The following is a 24080-nucleotide window of genomic DNA, read 5'->3' as shown; positions in this document are numbered from 1 at the left end:
GTGGTTGTGTGCTCTGTGCTAGGTCTTGTTTCTGAGTCAGAGAGGCCTTGAAGAGACATGAATTGTCCTGGTATGAGGCAGTGAGAGCAGGTCAGCTACAGTCCTTGTCTCTTTGGGGATATTGCCAAGGAATTATTTAACTGAAGCTTGTTACCTTGTGCCTTCTGGCCATTTACATGGCATGTAGGTTTGACTGTAATATTGAATATGCTACTTGCATGCCCTGTCTCTACTTAGTGCTGTCACAGGGCTCCTAATGTCACCTTCAGAGCCAAGCTGTCCACCTGGCAAGCCCAGAGCAGCCCTCAGTATGGAGTTATCCAGGAAAGCACAACCCCTGGGCCTGCAAACGTTTCCAGAAGTTGTTCTGGGTACTCCTGCCTTCCCAGTGACTCCCATCTTGTGAGCCCCCTGGACAAAGCTGCTGCAATGCACCAACACCTGTCCCAGAGACTGCAGCTGCTCTCTGTCACACCACGTCCCTGAGCTCCAGTTTGCTCACATGCAGCGTGCCCTTGACATGGCACCACAGCCCAACCAGGGCATTTAAATAATTTAAATCCTCTTGCTGAGAGGGCTGACTGTATTAACCCTACTGGCTGGAAGCTGATCCTTTCTCTTCTTTTCTGACAGTACCAAGCCCTGGTTTGCTGGGTTTGCACCCACACTGGAAGGGCAGCATCCAAGGCCATCAGGCCCTAAGGTGGGAGTTCTTCTCAGGTTACCTCTAATAAGTGTGATGAATCAGTGTCTTTGCAGCCCTGCTCAGCCCTGGTTCCTGTTGCCACTCTTAGTTATTCAAGGCAGGATCCTCCACCTTGGCCAAGGGCAGTGCTGGCCAGTTTCTAAGCCAAGGCTGTCAGGTGGCTCTTGGTGGCTTACAGCCACAGACAGAGCCACCCATCGAGCACCAGCCCTACTGCCAGCCACTGCCACGTACATGCACTCAGCACACATTCTGCACATCAGCCATGGCTAAAACCTGCTCAGATAAGCTTCCTCTCTGACTGACTTGCTCAGCCACCACACAGCTCCTTCCAATCCTGACTGGAAGCTGTGCTATAGGGTTTGAACAAGTAATTGTCCTGCCCCTACTCTCTGTGCACAAGCACACAGGCAGAGAATGATCCACTGACATTTTAACTAGGAAAATATGAGAGGAGAGGGGAAAGGAAAGCAAAGGAAAAGAGAGGGAGTGAGACAGAGAAGAGAAGAAAAGAAAAGTGGGCAGAGGGAAAGAGGAAGAGATAAGGGGAGGAAATATGAGAGAGAGAAATGCCATGACATACACATAAGCCCAGGGTTTTCTGGAGGGAGCTAAGGGACCAGTACTGCTAATGATGAAATATCACTCTGGCTGAGAAGGTATTTGTGGTCATTATTATTTTTGCACTGACATTCTGGTAGAGAGAAAGGACAATCTATCTGTCTATTGGTGCCCATCACTAGAGAAAGTTATAAGAGCGCTCATTTCTTCCACAGTCTCTTCTGTGTAAGTTTGAGATTGGGTTTGTTCATTTGTTTTTTACTTTTCAGGAAAAGATACATTCTCCCTTAGATCATCTGCCTTGTAATTTTTAACAGCCAGCAGAATTACTACAGCACCCAAGATGCAATATGGTGTTTATTTGCAGACTCTTCACAGTAGCTACATAACTCCACCACAGAACTGGCCTGAACAGAAACAGAATATAAACTGCCTTCATGTACCCAAATATATTATAAAAGAATAAAAATAGCTGTTTGTTGCTAAAACACAGCTTTACTCTTTTTCTAGTGTACTTTAAAAAGCAAGCTCTGATTATAAAGAAAGCAAGTAGTTTCACATACAGCAATGTTCTATGAAAAAACTACTATTCCTGCATGAAAGATTTTCAGAAGGAATTTTTTACTGTGATTGGCACAACTCTGTTGCATTTTACTGACAATGTTTGTCACAGAAGCCAACCAGAAGTCCAGAATATTTTCTTTCCTGATAGGAAATATAGACAGATGCACCAATTGCATATGCAAACAAAATACTGTATTCTGTGGCTGTTAAAACTGGATCAATTGTACTCAATATTCTTTTCTACTGATGGGTTCCTAGGACACAAACATGCATCTGCCACTTAAGGATACATGATTTGAAAATGGAATTAGCAGTACACAGTCAGAGCCACCAAAATAGGATACTTATCAGAAACCATGCTTGTAACTCACATGATTCAGGAGAAGCAAATGTTGAAATACATCTTTATAAAAAATTCACACAGTCACAAATTGTGCCATCTATTTCTGTACACTACATTTTTGTTACTCCTGGAGAGAGAAGGTCTTTTATTTAAAATAATTGTTGTTGGTTTTTCGTAAGACATAAAGTATTAATCCTTCCCACTCTCCTGCTGCCTTCTAGAAGTAGTCAAAGAGCTGAAATTAATTAAGTTCTGACCTCATGTCAGCTTTGTGTATCATCATTAACAGAAAACAACATCCTTAAGGTCTAAGATCTGCACAATTAAAGCCAGAAATCTGTGGGGAAAAAAAAAAACAAGATTAAAAAAAAGTGTTGAGAGAGAGAGAGAGAGAGTTCAGAAGTTGAATTCCCTTGCATGGGGACATGCAGTCGCTGAAATGCTCACCTAAGGTACCCAGGTACATTTACATAAATCCCTTTGTTCTCCTGTGCAATTACCTTTCCATTTGTCTCCACGGAGTCTCCTGTCTCTAAATCTTGTATGCTTTTCTCATTTATTTCACACTTGTGTGTTACAGCCCAGACACTCTCAGAAACAAATATCCATTTGGACAAGAGAGGAAATCAGGATTCATCCGGATTCAGCCCTGGTGTGTGTGAAACAGCCCATTGTTCTCTTACAGCACCTGTTATTGGCTGCCAAGAAAAAAACACATTCCAGTCAGGACACATTTCTTTGTGACTTACCTTCCTGAAAACCCTGGTGTGTGAAGATCTGCTGGCTGATTTCACTACCTTATGCTGAGTTTGGAGATGCACTAGACTAGTAGGGCTGGAAAGATTGATTCAGCATCTTGCCACACTTTTACTTACATCAGGGTTGCTCATTCTCATATTCTCACCGTTAAGAAATGAAGCCTTTGCTTATTCACTTTCCAAGTTTGGTAATTTCCAAACATGGGGGTTTTGTCTTTAATGCCATCTTTCTTGTATTTTTATATTTAAAAAAATTGATCTAATTTTGGGTTGCATAGTTCAAAAAATAACCAGATACACTAGTATCAAAAAAATCAATATAACACTTTTTGCTTCAAAATGAAATCCTTTTCCATTTCCACTTTGCACTTGAGAATAAAGGGTTGAGTTGAAGTGAAATGCTGTATTAAAACCAAAAGGATTGATTATTTTGTTCTTGTTTTATCACAAAAGGTGAAAAAAGCAAAAATAATTAAAGCAAACCTTGATTTTTTTTTTGTTAAGAACAGTTAATTGGAAAAAAAAAGTATGTAAAGTGTTTTGATGTCTTCAGTGGGTTTTTTTTAATTATTTCTTTGGATTTATCTTTACTAGTCCTTGGTACAGTCCCCCTTTTGATTTCTGTCAAAACCCTGTTGTTCTCTCTGAATGATGCTTAAGGCATCATCTTTATTTTTATTGGGTTTTTTTTTTCTATTATATTTACTCTGACTTTGACTTTTTTGTCTTAGAGCATCTTTCTCCCATGCTTCTTAATACTAATAAACTGAGGTTTTTTTTGTCAAGTCTTCCATATTTCAATTTCATATTTCCATATTTCAATTTGAATTTCTCACTCCTACTGGCATGTTTTAAAGCAATATTTGGTCACTTATGAATGTATTAGCCCAGGGAAGTTAATTCAAAAGATCTTTAATTGGAGAGGACAAGAACAAATCCTTTAAAGAAGTCACAACTTAGGTGCACCTTTCAGTCACCTGTGTTTTAAAAAAATCTGCCAGCTTGCCTTTTCATTGAAATTGTGGATGATCTCATTGTTTGTGCACTGTCCTTGTGATGAACCTAGATAGCTTTTTGCAGAGACCTAATCCAAAGGACATTTGCATGGTCTCATTTAGGATGATTCTTACAATTCACTCTTTCGTCAACTAATGCAAATTTCCTTAGCTTCCTGCCCATCATCATTTTCCAAACTCTCAAAGGTACATTGAGTGCTACTGTCTTGTCTCTAACACAAAGTCTAATGATAAAATTGTGATTCTGGTTTCCTTTTTCAGAAATCTTTTTTAGTATCCTGCACAGGTTTCTATTTTATTACTCTAATTCTTTCTAGCTGAAGTCTTATCTTATCCTTGTCTATCAGAAATGGGAGGGTTCAAACAGAGACTTAGACTGTTGTTCTGAATGTGTAATTCAGAGGACCTCATCCAGACCCTGTTTTTTCAATAAATTAAGACAATACTCATTCCCTTTAGTGCCCTATACGGATTCTCTTGTCTGTGTATGTACTCTTATCTTTCCTTCTAACTAACTTCTATATTCTCTGTCATGAAACCTTTTTTAAATTTTCTCCTCTGTTGTCTGAGCTCCTTTTAGCTGAAGTTATATCAAATTTTGTATTCAAAATCACATTTCTGTTTTGCAAAACTTGCTAATGCTAATCCATTTCTGTAATCTGCTAATCATTTCTGTAAAAGTATATTCCCTTTTTACAGGACTGATTTTGTCTCCTTTGGTAAAATTAATTAATGCAGCAAGTAGTTTTTACTGAAATCTGCTGAGGTTCTCTCCAACATGGGTGGCTGCATCTGACCCTCCATAACATTCTGTATAGTATGTCGTTGTGCTAGAAACAAAGTCAGTCTGCCAGAATATCATTCTCTGGATCAGTCAGGGTGGTTGGTTTTACTTGTTTTTTTTTTGAAACTATATTCTCTGTTCTCAATAAAACTTGCCTAAAACTGAGACCTGTTTTAGAGAAATGTAGATTGGCCTGAGGCAGGGGCACTTTTCACTAGACCAGGTTGTTCAGTCCTACCTGGCTTTAAGCACTTCATGGGTGGGACATCCACAACCTCTGGGCAAACAGTTCAAGGGCTTCAGCATCCTAATAGTAAAGAATTTTTTCCTAATACCTAATCTATACCTGCCCTCTTTCAGTTTGAAGCTATTCCCCTTTATATTCTGCCACTAAATGCTCCTGTAAATAGTCTCTCTCCCTGTGTCTTTAACATCCCAAAGAACATTGTTCACTCTTAAAAAAACCTAGTTTCTACCAGTAAAATGTAGCATTAATAGCAAATGTTACAGGGGGAAAAACAGAAGAGAAAAACAGAAGAGAAAATAAATATATTTTAAACACAAGAGGTGGGGGTTCTGTAAAAAGGTTGCAATGAGGACTTACAAAGACTGTCAACTGCTTCAACTGAAAAGCATCCTGTCATTCTGGAAAAGCAACCAGACAAACAAAGGCAGAGGAACAAATTATTGAACTCCTGGTTCACTTCTACTTGCCCTAATCCTGTTTCCAAATAGCAGCAAAAAGCTGAATTACAGGGAGAGAAGCCTGGATGTACAACAGTGTAGAAATGTCAACTATTGTCCCTCAGCTGTTTGTGGCCTTGCTTTATTTTCAGCTGGCTGCCAATTCTAGCTGACAGTGTTACTTTCTGGAAGGGAAAAGCAAAGCTGTTGGTTTTGTTATCACTGTTTGAGCCACTAAAATACTACTAGCTACAGCTTTTGCTGTTCTGGTTAACAGAGGGTTTGAAAACAGCATGTTTACAAAGTCTGTAGAAGCTATTGAAATAGTATCTCCCTGGTAACTTTCATTAAAATTGTCTTAGTACTTTTCCTGGTAGTTTTTTGGGTTTTTTTTTTTTTTTTTTTTTTTTTTTTTTCCAGTAGGTTGTTGAACAGGAGAATGACTTCCAAAAGTTTAAGTAGGGCCTTCTGACTCACCCTTCCCTCTTTCCAGATATCTAAACCAAGAGTGTAAAAATGACAATAAATTACCACTCTTGGAATGTATCCATAAAGGATATGAGAAATCTGCATTCAAGGTGTTTAAGAAAAGGCTGGATGTGGCACTCAGTGCCACAGCCTGGTTGACAAGGTGGTGTTAGGTCATAGGCTGGAATCAATGATCTCAAAGGTCTTCCAAACTCAGTGATTTGGTGATTTTGTGTCCATGATATGAATACAGAAGGAATTAAGTAAACCCATCATGCTCAAGGGGACAGGTTTGGATTCAGTGTTTCAGGTCAGCAAGGACAATTTTCTCATGTATGCTGGCAAACCAACCTTTACCAGGTATTAATTTTCACCTTATTGCTCATGTTCCAGCTCAAGTTTGGAGCTCACTAAAATGCAAGAATATAAAGAAGCTATCTAGTCCTGTTTTGAAAATATTCACTTTTTTCCTTTGCAATTCCCTTTATCAAGTTGATCATATTTTTTTATCTAAAAAAAAGCTTGTTTTTTATCTCAAATTGTCTGGCTTCTCTTTCCAAATATCATATCTATGTCTGTCCTTGCTTTAATAAGAATGATACTGTTCTAGCACCTTGCATTTTCTTCCCATGAAGATATTTACATGCTGGCATCAAGTCAGCTGTCAATCTATTTTTCTGATAAAATCAACAGACTGAACTTCCTACTTCTGCTACTGTAAAATATTTTTTCCAGTCATGAAGGAATTTATCTGGCATTTCCCTACCCCCACCTCTTGTGTTTAAAATATATTAAAATGGGTCTATTAAAAATGTATGCAGTTTTCTAATATCAGCACCATGAATGTAACAGAATTAAATAATTTTCCCCATGTGCAGTCTCCATGCTCCAGCACATAAACCATAAGAAATGCACCAGCATTTCTTACCCCAGTGTAATGATCACTGTGGCTTGTCCAAAAAAATTTTCTTTTAGTCCCTGCATTCTAGGACACAGCACCCAAGATACAGTGCTGATAGGGTCTCTATCTCTTCTTTCCAGATGATTCTTCATTGATTTCTTTTACTGCAGCATCTGAATTTTCTTTGAATGGATCCAGGACACCAAGTAACCAGGGCACTCAACTTGTTCTGCTTGGTTCTTTTGCCATCCCCATTACTTCTTTGTGGTATCCTCAAGCTTTATCAACCACCCCTCTTAGAAGCCTGTTCAGGTGCTTGGCCACCCTTTTTGCAAATAATGCTTGATAATATTCAATTTAAACTTCTCCTGATGCAGGTCTTGGTTGCTCCCACCTGTCACCATGATATTTTCTGAAAAAGTCCTTTTGCCAGCATTTTTCTCCTGAGAAGCTGAGAAGCCTCAGAAAAGAAATGTAAACAATAATTATCTGATTGCTTGGAATGTGATTTGGAAGTTGCTTACCAACAGGTGCATCTTTGATTGGTTCCATGTGAATTGTTTTTAATTAATGACCAATCCCAGTCCAACTGTGACTGTGACCACAGTCACGAGTTTTTACTATTCATTCTTGTCTACCCTTCTGATGTCTCCTTTCTCTTTCTTTAGTAAAGTTTCAGTATGTCATTTTCTTTTAATATAATATTGTAATGTAATAAATTATCCTTCTGAGACCTTGGAGTCAATTCTCATGTCTCACCTCATCCTGGGGATCCTCACAACACCGCAACAGCCACCCAATCCCACCAATGGATAATGAGGAGAACAGATCAGAATCTCCCTCTCCACTTGCTTTCCTCAGGAAGCTGTAGAGAGCAATCAGGTCACCTATCTGACTCCTTGAGAATAACAACTCTACAAAAGTTATTTCTATGCTGCATGAGCTTCTCCAGCTCTGAGTGTGACCAAAGGAAAAGAGTGTGTGACTGGGTATCTTCTTCCTCTACTTGCCCTGGAGTAACCAGAAAGAGGAACTAGAAGCTGACATCCATTTTGTGATAGAAGATAAACTAGAATAAAAAACACAGATTCAGGGAAAGAAATACAAATGGCTCTTCTGTTATATCACCTTCCAGTTTTCCTTATCCAGCTCTACCTGGTTGCACTTGAAAACTAGGATATAAAACTGTAACAAGAAATGCCATCTCCTGGAATTTGTGACTTCTTAGTTAGCTCCTATTCAGTCTGAAAATCACGAACACTATTCAGATGTTAATTCTTCAGATTGTACTACATTCAACCTATTATATAGGTGCAGTCATTCACTATCAAAAGTACAAGAGGGGCTGGAAAACACTTCCCAAAGCACTTAGTGCAGATGATACTAATGATGGAATTAAAAACTTGCAGGGACACCAGTAAGTTCCTATATTTGTTCATCCACTTGTCAGAAGTAAAAAACTTCATAAAGCAAAGGGGAAACAGCTATTTCTTTCTTCTGGATTGTCTGTCTGCATCTAAATGACAAAATGAAGCACTTTCATAAACATTTCCAGAACTGTTCATGTTCATGTCTGGAACTGTTCCATTATTTACTGTTAGAGCTGTAGCAAATATAGAGATATTCTCTAGATTGCAGGAAGAATGAGAAAACTCAACTGCTGGGAAGAAATGCACTGTGACCATATAACAGAGTAATGTAGTTTTCCTCCTACACAGGCTGTGGTTTTGTCAGGGAGTTCCCATCTTCATGCATCCAGCTTAATTCTGCTTTGAGCTCATACCTTTTGGGCGTGAGTTTTTCTCCTAATATGTTGTGAGTGAGGAAAAGGGGAAATTTCTTTGCTGCTTAGAGAATAATTATCCGCAGAGAACTGCTAATAGCCACAAATATACTGCAAATGTGGAAGATAAAAAACTAAACTGAAGTGATTGTACAATACAGTCAGCTGAATGAACCCAAAGAATCTCTAGAGATCTCTGTAAATAGGGCATTCTTCCTGGAAGTAATTTGGCTGGTGTTCCTAATCATACATTGTAAAAGTGCTCTGCTTTTTTTTTTTTTTCCTCATCTGTAAACATAGTTCTGGACTTGGCACACTGCTTCCAACTGCCTTTTTTGTGCTTCTTTGGTATGCTGCTCTTGCTGGATTTTTGGTTTGTCTTGTTATATTCCAGTCAGTCCATTTCTATCTAATGGCATTAAAACTGTCTTAAAAGCTCAGAAACAGGTAGCTTCCTCCACCTTCTGCATTAGATATTGGTGTTTAAGCTTTCCATTTCTGTGCACAAATCTGTACAGAACTCAACATCCACAAATGTTTTTCCTTGGCTCCTTTTTTTGCCATTAGTGAGAAAGCCTACTCAAAAAAGTTGGGACTAGAAATAGAATCTCTGTGAAACAAAAATTGCAATGTGTCAACTCCCCAGAAGGCTTTTAATTTTATTTAGGAAACAAAAAAATCATAAAAAATGTCCTGGAAACTAACCATTGGCTTGCTGTCCTCCCAAGGAGATTTTCTGCTAAATGCTGGCAAAAGCTAACCTCCTTCTTTCCCCCCAACTTGGAGTGAAGAAAGGAGAAAAAGGAGGATGACCAATAAGGATATAAGAACTACTTTTTATCCTTCCTTTCCAATCTTTGATTCCAAATGGCTTTTGCAGCTGCTGCAGCCTTGTTGTCACTAACAATGCACATCAAAGTGTGCTTATTCCATCAGCTTTGCTGCTTTGCATCTCTGCTGCTTCCTCTCTCCTAGACTAAAAATTCCTGCAAGTGCAGGCTCCTTTTCTTCCCTGTGTTACACACACTTGTGAGTGCTTTGCCAGTGCTTAATAAATAAACTAAATGAGGCACTGCTTGTTGTGATCACCAGCCACATCAGAACAAGGTGAATCTGTGGATGTCTGGCTTCTCTCCTTGGTTCTCAATCATGCAGTATCATCCAATTGCACTGGTGCATGTCATGAAGATGGTTTTCTTTGGCTCATCTACAAAAACCTCATCTACAATAACCTAGAATTATGCCACTCCCCTGTATGTAGATATTGTATTGTATGTGTACATACACACACATCCTAAGTTAAGTAAGTGATATAAAGATACCTTATGGTACTGAAAGGCTCACTGACACTTTTGTGCAACCAAAGGACATGGAGAGATAGGTACCTGCTGGGCAGTCCATTGAGACTGGATAAAGGTGGATTTGAAAGGAAGACAAATGCTGATATTCAGTGGTTTAAACAGCCCAAGGCATGTTACATTGAAAGGAATCATTGTACAAAGTAAATTTCCATTATTATTATTCTTTCCTTATCAGTCAGAATGTCACCTTCAAAAAATCTAATTCCTTAAAGGGAATGGCTGAAATTTTGATATGACTGGAGCCATCAGGGTAAAAGTTTGCAATCAAGTCCCTCCTAAGTACATATTTAACTAACTACTAGAATTGTCATTAAAAAAAAAAAAATTGCTTCCGCCTCTGTGTAAAGTGTTGTATTTCATCACATGATAATGTCACCAGGAGTTGGGTGGACACTACAACCTGAGGTGTAATTAGAGCCTTACTAAAGCTCAGAGAATGATTTCAGTGTTATGGAGCTGCTTTTCTGTTCCCTCTGATTCTGAGATTGCTCGCTTAAACTGTTGAGTGGTTTGTTATGCCAGGCTCTTCAAGGATGCTCTAAATTTCCCTGACATAGAAGCTGCACAAAAGGAGGCTGTGCTGGTCAGGTGATTATAGATGAGGATCAAGATTCAGTGTTAATCTCCACTAGATTATTTATCTCATCATAATAGAAATTCATTATCCAAATAGAGGAAAAAGCACTTTCTATACTCCTCACAATGGATTACCATATGAGAAACACTGATTAACAAAAACCCAAACAAAAAAATCAACCAACAAAAACCCCATCTGTGTAAGTGTCCTGGATTTACAAAGATGTCCAAGATTTCAGTGTGATACTCAGGATGAAAAGCCTGGCCATACCTGAATGCTTTCTCCCTAGAAAGTAATGTGGTGTGTGATGTGGTCACTGTGGAAGTGCTGCCCCAGTAGCAGCTGAATAATCTTCCAGTTTACAGGACAGTCAAATATGAGAGTGTTGTACCCCAAACAAGCAATTTTAGTGTGGCCCAGCATATGGCACATACTGATTCTAAATACGTGAAGCATAAATTTCCAAGGTGAATATATAAGAATGCCTCCTCTAAATGTGCATCTTAATCACAATCCTAGAACCCTTTTGAGGAATTAAACCCTCTTAAGAAAGCTAACATCCAGTAATGAACTATTTTTTAAGAAATTAAAATTAATTAATTTCAAAAGGTAATTACAAACAAATACAGTAGAAGGAGAATAATTTGTACTAATGACTGGGATAGCCATGGCAAATTACTGAATTTCACAAATTACTCAGTGAATAAGCAAAACAAATCCAGCCCAAGAATAATGCATCATAAAGTTTCCAGCATTTTGTTTTTCCAGATGGAATTTGTTTTTAATTATGGTATAGTAAAGCAATGAAGGGGTCACAACAGAGGAAAAATGCTCCTAAATGCATAGAAGACCTATGGCCCATATGCTGTAATCTCGATGTAAAATCCTAGCAAATAAACATCTCTTTGAGCTACTTAATTGTTTTTTGGTATTTCTTATAATGATGTAGTGGGTAATAGAAATGCTAAATTACTGATATTAATCATAAGGTGTAAATGGATGAGTCTAAAAGAGCAAGGACTACGAATGCTAGAGAAGCAGAGGTCAGCTTTCAAAATGAATTATCACTGTGTATGTGCTTGTAAGTTCCCCTCACTGTGGTAGCTGAGTTTTTCACAATCCTTGATGCATTCTCTCTTCTCATCATTTTGAAGCAGGGAATTTTTCCATTTCAGAGCTGTGAACTAGTACTGTGGAATAGATTAAGGAGGTTACATACAGAGTCTGCTGATGAAGTGGGAATTGACCTGAATCTTCTGAGTCTAGTGAGTTACCTGTTAAAACAGGAGGCTTTCATCTGGTAAAGCACCTTAAGTAAGGCAAAACTCCTGAATTTTGTTGTTGTTGTTGTTGTTGTTCTCAAATTAAAGTATTCCTTATCAGAAAGGGTTCATTTGCAGCTGAACCTGGAAACCAGAAATCCCCACAGGAGATCCATACAAGCTGAGGAGGGGCAATGCTCCCCAAAATTGCAGATCTGTGTATGGACTAGAGGAGCCATCAGGGAATCAAATGAGGCTGGCCTTCAAGTTTTTGATGATGTGCTCAGAAAATCCTGCGTTGTTGGAAGCAGGAAGAGGCTGAATGATGAAATCATAAAACACAGTGGTGTAAAGTAAAATAGCATCAACAGATAGATTAAAGATAAAAAATATATTCTTAGAGGTGTTCACACAAGGTGTACTATTGTAAATCCTTCAGCTGCTATAAATGAACCAAAGCTGTTAATGCCTGAACTTATGCTCTTGCTTCTCCCTCTTTTTCAAAGTCACTGATGCTTTCTTTTTCTCTACAATTTGACTGGGAATCAGTCTCTGTCAGAAGAATTCCAGAAACTATATCTTTCCCTCATGGGCAGAACTTCTCAAAGTACATCAAAGCTGTTGCAATGCCTTCATCTAAAACTGAGTAAGAAGGGATTTCCTGGATTAGATATTTTTAAAAAATGAGAGAAACTTAGAAAGTAAATGAAATTATTGTGTTGTGATTTGGGGTGTTTGTTTGGATTTGTTTATTTGCTTGTTTGTTTTGCTTTGCTTGTTTTAATACTGAGGGATATTAAAGATGAGGAAAGAAGACCCAGCAGTAGAATGATAGGACATCTTAGAGTCTGCCAAAATAGGCCAGGGAACTCTTTGATAATGGTAACTCCTATAACAATACTGCTTGTGTAGAGAAGGGGGATGGGGGGGTCTCACATATAATTTCCTGTAGGTTGAAAACAATTATTTGGGACCATTGGAATGACATACTACAATTTTGTGGAGCTGTCTTCCCTGTGATTCTGTTAGAACTCCAAGGGCATGAACAAAGAGAGAGATCAGGTCCTGTTGTTGCCAGCAGGACACCAGTGTGGGCTGCAATGCAGAACTGGCGCTGTTGTTACTCCTGCCTGCTTGGAGCTTGGCTGGTTGCACCTGAACCCTCTGTGTTTCTGACTTTGGGTATTTACTCCATAAATTTACATTTCTGGCAAGTAGACACTAGAACACAGCTCTTTGTTGGTGTTCCTACTGAACACAGTCCATCTCTAACAATTTATTGGGTTTGTCTGGTTCTTGTAAAGATTTTCTGAGTTTTTCTCAGAATGCTCCTGGAATGTTGAAGACTCAGAGGTTCAGAATATAAACTTTCTTCCAGCTACCAAATTAACAGACTATCATATTGACCAGGCATACAGGTTTGCTCTGCAGAGCCCTGTTAAAGTTGTGTGTTTAGTGACTTTAGAAATGGGCTATTTCCAAAATAGCTTAGAATAGCATCTTTTTTTCCTGTGTGTGTTATCAGCAGACTAGTCCAGAGGAAGGGGGAGCTGTTCTGACTCCTGCCATAGTACAGATCTCTCACTGGAATGAAGTGAGAGGAGTGAGCCAAGCCTGGGAAAGTCTGTGCTGCTTTCCTTTAGAAACAAATAATAAATACAGACTTTCAGTCAGTAAGCTGATACAGCATTTTTCAAAATGAACATGTCTTTATTATTTTTTAAACTTTAAAAATGAAGTATTTCTGATTCCTCAGAGTTCAATACTCAGCTCTACCTGGAGAATATGGGGAAATTCCGGAAAAAAATTGTAACATTCTCACCCTGAGTTCTTGCCTTAGAGTCACTGACATATCAGTCTACCTCCTATCAAAATGTGTCTAAAGAAACAGTTATTTCACATACTAAGCTGTTCCAATCCCATCACAATTTATGGAAGAACCATTCCAGATTGTTGCCCAAGCAAGCACAAAATCATATTTATTTTTAACTATGCACAAATGCTTTTGTTTCTCTAATAACTGTTGTGTCTATTTGGCAACTCAAATTTTAGGCACCTTTACACTCCCAATTTCAATGGCATTGATGGTGATCAACCATCAATATAAAAGTCTTTCAAAGACATCAACTGATAGTCAAAATTTCTCTCTTTTTTGTTTTTTTTTTTTCTTTTTTTATGAAAAACCCTCCAGAATAACAATGTCACTCTCTCATGGGAAAATGCAGCCTACATTTACCCCAGGGTCTATCATGGGACTGTCTTGGAAGACCTTTGTCTGAGATGTCCACCTGAAGCAATGGTGGACATTGCTTCAGGTGGACATCTCAGACCTTTCAATGTGGAAGCTTCATGAAAGGGCTGGTTTGCAAGTGTGTTTGCAACTTTTCTCTGCTGGAGCTGAAGAGCATACTTGACATTAATTATGCTTCTCCTTGCACCTTTCTTTCATGTTTATGCAGAAGTTAAGAGCTGCAGTCTGATATCTCTCAAAAAGAAGACTTTGTCATATTTTAGAATGCTGTTTCTTGTACATACTGGTGCATTTCATGTAAACTCTATAACTCAGCACCTTTACTTGTAAAACAGTACATGCTAGGTTTTCCTTCAAAATTCTGGTGATAATTTTCATTGTGGTTTTGTTTGTTTGTTTGCTTGTTTGTTTATTTTGTTGGGGTTTTTTTGGAGTGTTTTTGGGTTTTTTCCTGGCGTGTTTTTTGGTGGTGTTTTGGGTTTTTTTTCTTAAAGAACTGAGGGGAAGAGTTGGAAACTTTTTATTTGACTTCTTGGTAACTTGAACTGTCTTATGTTTTTGCTTGTGTTTTTCAAATGCTATTCATAAGCTGTGAACACAATGTAATAAAGAGTAGCATATCAATACTATGATAGTAATAGGTCTCTGTGTGTGTGAAATAACAAAGTGGAGCTGAAAAATTCAGAGATTGATATAACTGTTCTCTGGAGCCCTGCAGTCACCTATAGAGTGCCTCAGCACTGCACTGTCAGAATTCCTGTTTTCCCATTTTTACCCTTTTGTCTCCCTGGGTTATTATAGTCCCACTTACATGTCATTATTTTACAGTGTTATGGCTCAATACCTGGTAAAACACAATTACTTAAAGAGGTTGATAGAACATTCACCTCTGTCACTGTGTGGTGTTTTTATTGTCTTTCTAACTCAAATGAAAACTGTTAGGGGCTGGTTTTTTTTCCTCCATTGCCTCTGCCTCTTTTCCTTTGTTATGATCTCTGCAGCTCAGTTGACTCTGTGACAGTTCAGTTAACTCTGACATTTTGGGAACATAGTTTGCATGAAAGAAACTACAAAACAAAAACTACACTTCATCTTCAGAGGCTGAGTTCTGAAAACGTCTCCTGAAGCAGCATACTGAGCACAATAACAATAGTAATTCTACATCATTAATTATCATATAAAACTGCTTACACCTGAACATTGTTATTTAGGCTGCAAAATCAGGTGCTAGAAATGTCTGACCTAGAAGTTTTCCATTCAGCTTTAACACTGCTCCTTTCAAGTGTCTGTCCTGTGTGCAAGCTGGTTTCCATAGGAAATATTGTTTGCATCTGTAATTAAGTTTTCACAAGTCTTATGGAGTCATAATGTTTTAGTGGGCCCTGAACAACTGAATTTTCCTATATTTTAAGGAGGCTTCTACAGGCTTGATTTAATTTAAAGTTATCCTCTGTCTGCACATAACATGTTAGGTAGAGAGCATATATGCAAGATTTTCAAATACTAAAGGTTGATAATCAGATTCTGGAACTAGATTTCCACATTTCCACCTCAATTCCCATCTTCCCCATCACACAAAGTACATTTGTGTTATCTGTGCTTCTCAATATGTTGTCTCTATTGCCCTCTTAGACCAGATGGCATAAGTAGGTCCATAGATCCATAGTAAGGAGTAAAAGTCTGTAATGAATAGAAGATCAGTATATTTCTGGTAACTTTTAAGGCTGTGTTTATAACCACCACTTTATTTCTTACTGATCAGATTAATGATGTTGTGGTCTCATCTTTCTTCCTCTCCATGCTAAGGTCTCTGTATTCAGAAGCTGCAGTTGCAAATATCAGGGCTATTTCAGTGAGGTTTGTCTTGTTAACGTTAGCAATAAAGACTTTGGGATTTGTTTTGCAGATATTTTTTGCTTGCTGATATGGACAATGAAACCAAAAGTGCATTTGGCCTAATGTTTTCTGGCTTATGTTTCAGTTCTGTGAACACTGTAATGGGGCTACTCATGAATTCCATTATTTCAATGGATTTACTCATGCAAGAAGCTAATAATTTGCAGGTGGATTTGCAGGGTTTGGTCTTGTTCACATTCTGTTAGGCAGCTGCTGAAGTCTCTCAGTCATGAAACCATTAGAATGCCTTCAGTCAGGTAGCAACTCTTGGTGATCAGGAAAGCCAACCTGGCTGCAAAAGGAGGAATGCCATCTCTGGAACCAGGGATAAAGAGGTAGCAGGCAATCCTTCCTTCATCCCAAAACCAGGATATGACAGATTGGACTCAGTCTAAGAAGTATGGTAAATGGAACCATGCTTCTCCTTTCTCTTGTTTAGAAAGTTGTCTGAGGGGATAATGCTAAAGATCAGACCAAAGACAAATAGTTGAATCTTGGACCAGAATGATTTTATTGGTTTTTTTTAACTAAAACCAAACACTTGTTTAATTTTAGGAGATAACTATACTCATTTTTCACTATTAAAGGGGTTTTTTGGTCATTGTTCACAACCCAATGATATGACTGAGGACAGCCCATAAATCTTAGTCCATGTGTTTGACTGTTACAATGTATTTTCTCTGTCATACCCTTAGACAAAAGGAGAAACAAAGTCTTAGTATTATTAGTATTTCCAAGAGGGGTGAAGACTCCAATTATCAAAGTTTATGCATTGCTATTTAACACTCACCTTTTTTTTTTTTTATTTTTTCTTACCCAGTTGCAAACACTAATAGTCAGTTGCCAGAGTTAACACTTATGCTTCTGTGTTTTCTTCTGATGAGATCTTCAAGCACTGTCCTCTTCCAGCCTGACCTGGGTGCTGCCTTTCCTTAACATTCTGGAGTCCCCTTCCCTCCAACACTGGCCTGACACCTTTGCATTGCATCACCTTGAAATAACACACACTGGACTGGGAACACCACCCTGCAGCACAATTATTGTAGGTATTTCACTGCTTATTTCCTTTTGTTTGCTTTCTTGCCCTTCTCGTGTTTTACTTTTTTGATTTTTTTACATGCTTATTCTCCTTGATAAACATTAGTTCACTTTGGCTAGTTCCAGCTCTGAGCCTAATTCCAGCTGGGGGCTGCCTTGCAGAGCACATTCTGCTGTGGGTTGAAGAGCTTGTCTTTGCAAGTGAATGCAAGGGAGGTGGCCTACACATGATAAAAGCTCTCTCATGCTGTGTAGTGAAAAGGAATAAATAGTTGCTGCTGCACTGGTGTGTCCCAATGGGAGCTTATGATTCCCATTTAGTTGACCAGCCCATCAAGACACCACTGTTGATGACTCATGCTGCAGGGGATCACCATGATTTTTGAGAGCAGAATTGTGGCACTGCCCAGAGTCCCTTGCTGAGCTCTGAATTTCCATTCTGAGTTCCAAACACTTCTGAACTCAGAAGTAAAATATACACTTCATGGTTAAAATACCATGGTGAGGATAAAGGAACTTTGAAAATAGTTGATCTAAAACCTTCCTTGTACAAGCACATATGGTTTTTCTATGCTGATGCTGGTTCCAAATGTTATGATTTGGATTTTCTGATGAATAATAACACATTTATACAGAACTATAGCTCTGCAAATTAAATGCTTGCTGAAAACAGAACTGGAAGGAGAGCAGTAGTTCACACAATGCTTTGTAATATGCTTAAATGGAGTCTGTATAGCTGGGGAATTCGAGGTATGTTTGTTTTTCATTGCCGTCTTTTCAAGTGTTGCTATACTTGCAGCCAGCTCTCAGGTTGTTTCAGGAGACTCTGATGTCCCTCCTTTTATGTTTCATAGCTGTCTTCAGCAAAACAAACTTGGCATGTAGGGAAATCTTAAACAGATTGAAAAGGGGCAAGGAGCAGAAGTGGAATATTAACCCTGACGTGGCCCAGTGCAAAGAAATTCCTGACAGCTTTTATATTTCCTGCTGTGGGAGAAACTGAAACAGCCTGACTGTAGCAGAAAGTGATGCAGAAATAACAGCAACAGCCACGAGAGACAGGAAGCTGGAGGAGAGTGACCTGTTCCAATCTGATCTAATATTGAACTGGATAGCTGAGCACCTCTGGGAGCCCTTCTTGCTCACAGACATAGCTGTACAGGCGGGGGGTACCCAGATTTACAGAGCTGGGGCAAGCGCTCTCCCATGCCATTGAGGCATTCACCAGTTTACTCTGGCTCTTGCAAGCCCCAAGAGCAGCAGGATGGTTCTTACTGTCATTACCTTGGGTGTCAGGTAGAATCAGGCAAACTTCTTGTAAAGAGCAGCAATTCATTGCTGTGATTAATTTTCTTTTTTTCATTTTCCCTTTCTAAATCTAATTGATGCTGTCAGGGAGAAAACAACTTTTTTTGATCACATCATTGTACCTATTTTATTTTAGTTCATGTGTTTGGTTGCAGGTAAACAAACCCCTGCAGATGTACTGGCACAGAAAGCACAGTGATATTAGCACAGGTTTGGCAGTGCTGATTCAATTTCTTGCCCTGCCAAAGACTTTCTGTGCTGGCTTGAAGAATAAACAAGATTTCTCTGCAATTCAGTTCCTCATCTGTAAGATCATAATAAAACTAGCTGATGAATGGCTTTTTTCAGCAGCCAAACTGTCAAATCCAATGAAAAGGTGACAATTTGGTTCAGAAAAGAAACACCTTACCAAATCAGATTGAACAAAAATAAAGGTCATTTGGAGCCTTTCATTCCCTCTAAAATGAATTGTTGTGATTAGCTTTATATACTTAAAGAAGACCATATTTTTCTTTCAAAAGAACATTGTATTGAAATGCAACCTTAGTTTTCACGACAAGAGCTGAAAGACTGTCATTGCCAAACACTTCCCTATTTTCCTCTTTTGTACTCTAGGCCTTCTCCCTACTTTACAGAGCATTTTTCACAAGAGTTGAAGAAATAATTTTTCTTTTTCTGAAACATTACTACTTGGGAAAATAATAACAAAAGCAATAAATTACTTCATTTTAAACAAGTTTGCGTTGCCTGACAGTGTATGTGTATGTCTGCAGGATGCAGGATGAGATCACCCAGATGTCTCACACAGTGGTATTTTTACCTGGATAGAAAAGCAGACTAGTCTAGTCATCTTTGATGAATAATTTTTCTTTTGTGAAGAGGTGTGCCCTTGTGGTGGAAAGGTCAGTGTAGCTCCATAGTCCGAATTTTATGCCAACTCTGTCTTTAAATTTGGCCTAATCTCACTGCTGTTAACCTTAAAGAAAGTTTTATAGTGAGCAGGATCAACGTCCTCTGTGTGACCTTGATGAGTCACTTAACCCACCACTGATTGAATGAGGAATTGTCCTTCTTTCTTCATAGGGGTGTCTTTCTGCCTTCTTTCTTCATAGAGGTGTCTTTCTGTAGAATTGAGTCCATGTTGGCAATGTGCTTTGAGATAATAATTTCTCTCTGTAGATCTTCTGTAGCATCACATGATCTAACTTTGGCTTTACCACTGGTAAATTTAGGAGAGTGATGGCCATCGGAGTGATGGCCATGCTGCAATCTTTCCCCTCTCTGTCTTTTTCCATCTTCTCTTATGCTTTAACACTGAACAGGGTGCTGGAGAAGTGAGATGTCATTAAAATATAGAAGATAAATAAATTTTCTTTCCTTTTTTTTGAAATTTAGGTAGGTAAAATCAGTACCTGATATGATCTCATTGAATCAGCAGAACAATGTATCACATAGGAACATAGGAATAAACTAATAACAGCCTACTAGTTAAAAAATTATCTTTAATGCACCTAAAAAGGCCATAAAGCTCCAGCACTGCCACACAGCTATTTCTGTTCTGGTGTTTCTGTGAAAAGCAATGCCAGAAGCATTTCTGGGAAAATAAAGCCAGAGAAATAGTTGTCGTTCATATGAGCATCTGACACAGTTACATAACCTCTGAAATCACTGCAGCAAGTTTCGAACAATGTGCAAAATGAAAAAAAAATGCACACCATGCTCAGAGAAAAATTTCAGGGCCACTTGGAAACTGCTGTGCCATATAACTCTGTGCAGACACATAATCTTCAGCCTGGTTGGAGACAGAAGTGCCTGAGATGCTGTAGATTGACCACCTTCCTCCAAAAGTAATCTGTTGTTGCTGAGGGGTTAATGAGAGCTCTGCCTGTTCCTGGAGAAGGACTCCCACAGTGTTCTAATTTCTCCTTTTTGTTTTTGGTTAGAACATTGGTGAGAAGGAATAAGAAACAGAAAGAGAATATGTGCATGCTGTATTCTTACATTTACTCTCTAGTTAAAAAAAAAAAGTCTTGAGAAAATTTTAAAATGTCTATGTCTCTAACTATTTCTGCTACGTTTTCTCTGCCAGTTATTCTACTAGTTCAGACCTCAGTCATATTCATACTTATAAGACTGACCCTGTACACAGTACTTCTGATTCTGACTATCAACCAGCAGCTCTTAAATCATCAAGAACAATAAGGACACAAAACAAAATTAAATGCTAATTTTTGTTTATTTCTTGTCCTAGGAAAAGCACTGCTTCCTTTTATTTTTTTCCATTTCTTAAGTCTTTAGGTGTTTTATTTTCAAGGTTTTCTCTGTGGTTTGCCAGACCAGGTGTAAAAAAGTCTGAAGTTCTCATCCAACTCCCAGAGTAGAAAGCCCATTTTCTTCATGGCTTGCAATGATGACAGCCCCAAGATTAGCCCACGCTGCTTATTCCAGTGTGGGGTCTCAATAAAATTGCTGCTTCTTTTCACAGAACTTAATAGTTTGGCCAAGATCCAGCTGCAGGATTGAAGTCTCTAGTGGCTGAAAGAAAACTGAGGGAAGGCAGTATCTTTTTCACAAGGGAGAAAAAAAAAAAGTAAAAAAAAAAGCCCGTCCTATGCAGAATCGCGGGGCGGGCGCTCGGAGCGGAGCGAGCGGCGGGCGCGGGGCGGCCGCCAGAGGGAGCGCGAGCGCCGCTCTGCGCCCGCCGGGGCTCGGGCCGGGAGAGGTCGGTCTGTCCGACAGTGGGGTCAGTCTGTCCGGCAGTGGGGTCAGTCTGTCCGGCAGTGGGGTCAGTCTGTCCGGTACCCGGGTCACGCTATCCAGCAGCCGGGTCACTCTGTCCAGCAGCCGGGTCACTCTGTCCGACAGTGAGGTCAGTCTGTCCGGCAGTGCGGTCAGTCTGTCCGGTACCCGGGTCACGCTATCCAGCAGCCGGGTCACTCTGTCCAGCAGCCAGGGTCACTCTGTCCGACAGTGGGGTCAGTCTGTCCGGCAGTGGGGTCAGTCTGTCCGGTACCCGGGTCACGCTATCCAGCAGCCGGGTCACTCTGTCCGGCGGCCGGGTCACTCTGTCCGGCAGCGGGGTCACTCTGTCCGGCAGTGGGGTCACCCTGTCCGGTACCCGGGTCACCCTATCCAGCACCCAGGTCACTCTGTCCGGCACCTGGGTCACTCTGTCCGGCACCCGGGTCACTCTGTCTGGCAGTGGGGTCACCCTATCCAGCACCCGGGTCACTCTGTCCGGCAGCGGGGTCACTCTGTCCAGCAGCGGGGTCAGTCTGTCCGACAGCCGGGTCACTCTGTCTGGCAACCAGCTCCGGACAGTCCAGGGTAAGCGCCAACTCCGTCTCCTCCTCACTGCACGGGACATCGTGTCTGATGTATATATGAATATAAATCCTGTACAGGACACAGCACATTCAACGTCACCCCTGGATTTCTGTGGGATAGAGCGTTCCCTGAGCGAGCCGCGAGCCTGGTCTGTCTCCCGGGAAGTTCACACAGCATGGACTTGTAGTCAGCTGCTCTGCAAGGAGGCTGAATGAGGTTTAAAGCTGTACCCGCTTCCTTCTGTGGGAAATTGCGCGTTGAGTTGAGGCATTAGGCAAACTACCCTGCTGTTAATGAGAAAAGAGAAAATTCAGTCTTTAAAGAAAGGATCTGCCTGTGAGGTGCTCTTTGAGTCTGAATTTTGTGTGCGGTATTTAAACCTCAAAAGTGTCTAATACAGGAGCGTGCAGGACTTCAGGAGCAGCACCTGTTTCTGGCTTCACTCTGCCAAAAGGATTCACTTTGCCTAAAGGCTTTGCATTGGCTTGAAGTTAAGCATGGAAGATGAGTAATTGTCTCCCACAAAGATCCTTGATATATTAGATGGTATCGTATCTGCCTAGCATCCTGCTACAAAAGGTGGGATCCTGCACTCTCTAGAGTGTCGCCTGTTTTTCAGAGCAAATTACTTTCTCAGCTATCAGTAATGAATCAGAAACAGTAATGAGGTTTTCCTTTATCAGAAGTTCTAACATGCTGGGGAAATGTACCGAGCTGCTGGAAGAGCACAGCGAAGAGGGGTGCTGAACTCTCTCGAGTGCAGCTTCTGGGTCTGCTGAGCATGTAAGCAAGCATGTCCAGGCTTGATGGTGGCTCAAGAGATGCTTTATTACAGACACATCTATTCTCACTGAGGGTTGAATGTACACCTAAGTGCTTTCCCAGTTTCTGCACTTCCAAATCTAGCCCACGTACTTGTGAAATAAGAGAGAAATGTTCCATTTGCAGAAATAGATTTTAAATAATGCCCTTGTTATAACCGTGTAAGAAAGTTTGCATATTGATATTTGGGGGTCTGGATTTTAAATAGGTTCAAAATTTACTTATTATATTATTCTTGGATTGGAGAGCTGCTGTTACATATCACACTTGCATTATGTACAGATAAATCATATTTAAATTATTTAACAAGTTGAATGATATGAATCTGGTTTGCTGTTTTTTTTGATAATAGCACATCTCATATTATGATTTGAAACACTCAAGGTTGTTAGCATAATGTTCACTCCCACAGTGGATGAGTCAGCTCTTCAAAACCAATAATTAGTATCCTCATTGATTCACGCTATCACTGAACCCGTGATGGGTCGTTTGTGGCTTGCAGTCTTCTGGACACAGCCATATGGCATCCCAGTGGGATCCAGGGCCCTGACCCTGGGCTATTACAAGGGATACATGGTTGGCATGCTAGACTGCTGATTAAATATTAACCACAGCAGACACATTATTTCCACTCTGCTTTGAAATGAGTCTTTAATTAGAAAGAAAATAACAGCAGCAAATGAAGTTTCATGGCTATTGCCAGAAGTAAATATTTTGACCCGTTTCCTGTGGCACAAGCTCAGAAAAGTCCCTGGAGACTTTCAGGCTGCCTCTCAGACCAAATACAGGTGTCTTGAATGGTATCCATCTGTCAATCATCTGACATAGGTAAGGAGATTTAAATAGGAGAGATGACTTGCCTAGATAAAAGGAAAATCCCTCTGTTAAATTTAGCCATGTCTTTTTCTAGAAAGAGTTGCTCCTGAAGCTGTAGTGCTATGAACAACTGAAAATACTTTTTTTTTATCTCCCGTTTTTCCTCATAATGGAAATTCTTGTCAAAGAAATTTACTGGGAGCTTTAATTCAATTCGTTATTTAACAGTCTCATTTATTATTCTTACATGTCCTGATAGAAGAGTCATTGGCTTTAATTACATTCTGGGGGTAGGGGAAATAACTAGTTAAGGATGCACATTTTGCACTTCATGAATAATGTATGGTCTTAGGTACATAACTTTAATGCTTTATCTCTTTATGAGATACTGAGATAATCCAGAATTTATTTTTTCCCTGAGAAATGAAGATGTAATTTTTTTCAAAATTCCTTATTCCTAAGACCTTGAATTTGTATTCACTGTTTTCTTACCCCTAAGAAGCCTTCTCTAAAAATTAAGAAGATTCTTAATTTTTAAAACAACCTCTAATTTATTTGTAATTAAATAGAAAGAGATTTGCTGATCCTTAATACTTATTACACATCCAAAGGAGTATTTTCTAAACAGTAATTTTAAATTTTTCGTTGCAGAGAAATATAGACTTACTGTTCCTGTCAAATTATGTGCATCTCCTACAGCCTATAGGCTGCCACTTGGATGTTTTATTAAAGAGAAATATGATTAAGCCAGTTGCTAATAAAAACAGTAGTTTCACATACATAAATCCTGGCCCTCCCTTTTGAGTTTTAAGCACTAAAAGTGAATATTTTGTATTTCAGTACAGCTTTCTCAG

This window comes from Molothrus ater, chromosome 2 (genome assembly GCF_012460135.2).
Source record: "Molothrus ater isolate BHLD 08-10-18 breed brown headed cowbird chromosome 2, BPBGC_Mater_1.1, whole genome shotgun sequence".
Lineage (NCBI taxonomy): Eukaryota > Metazoa > Chordata > Aves > Passeriformes > Icteridae > Molothrus > Molothrus ater.
This window is presented reverse-complemented; position numbering follows the sequence as displayed.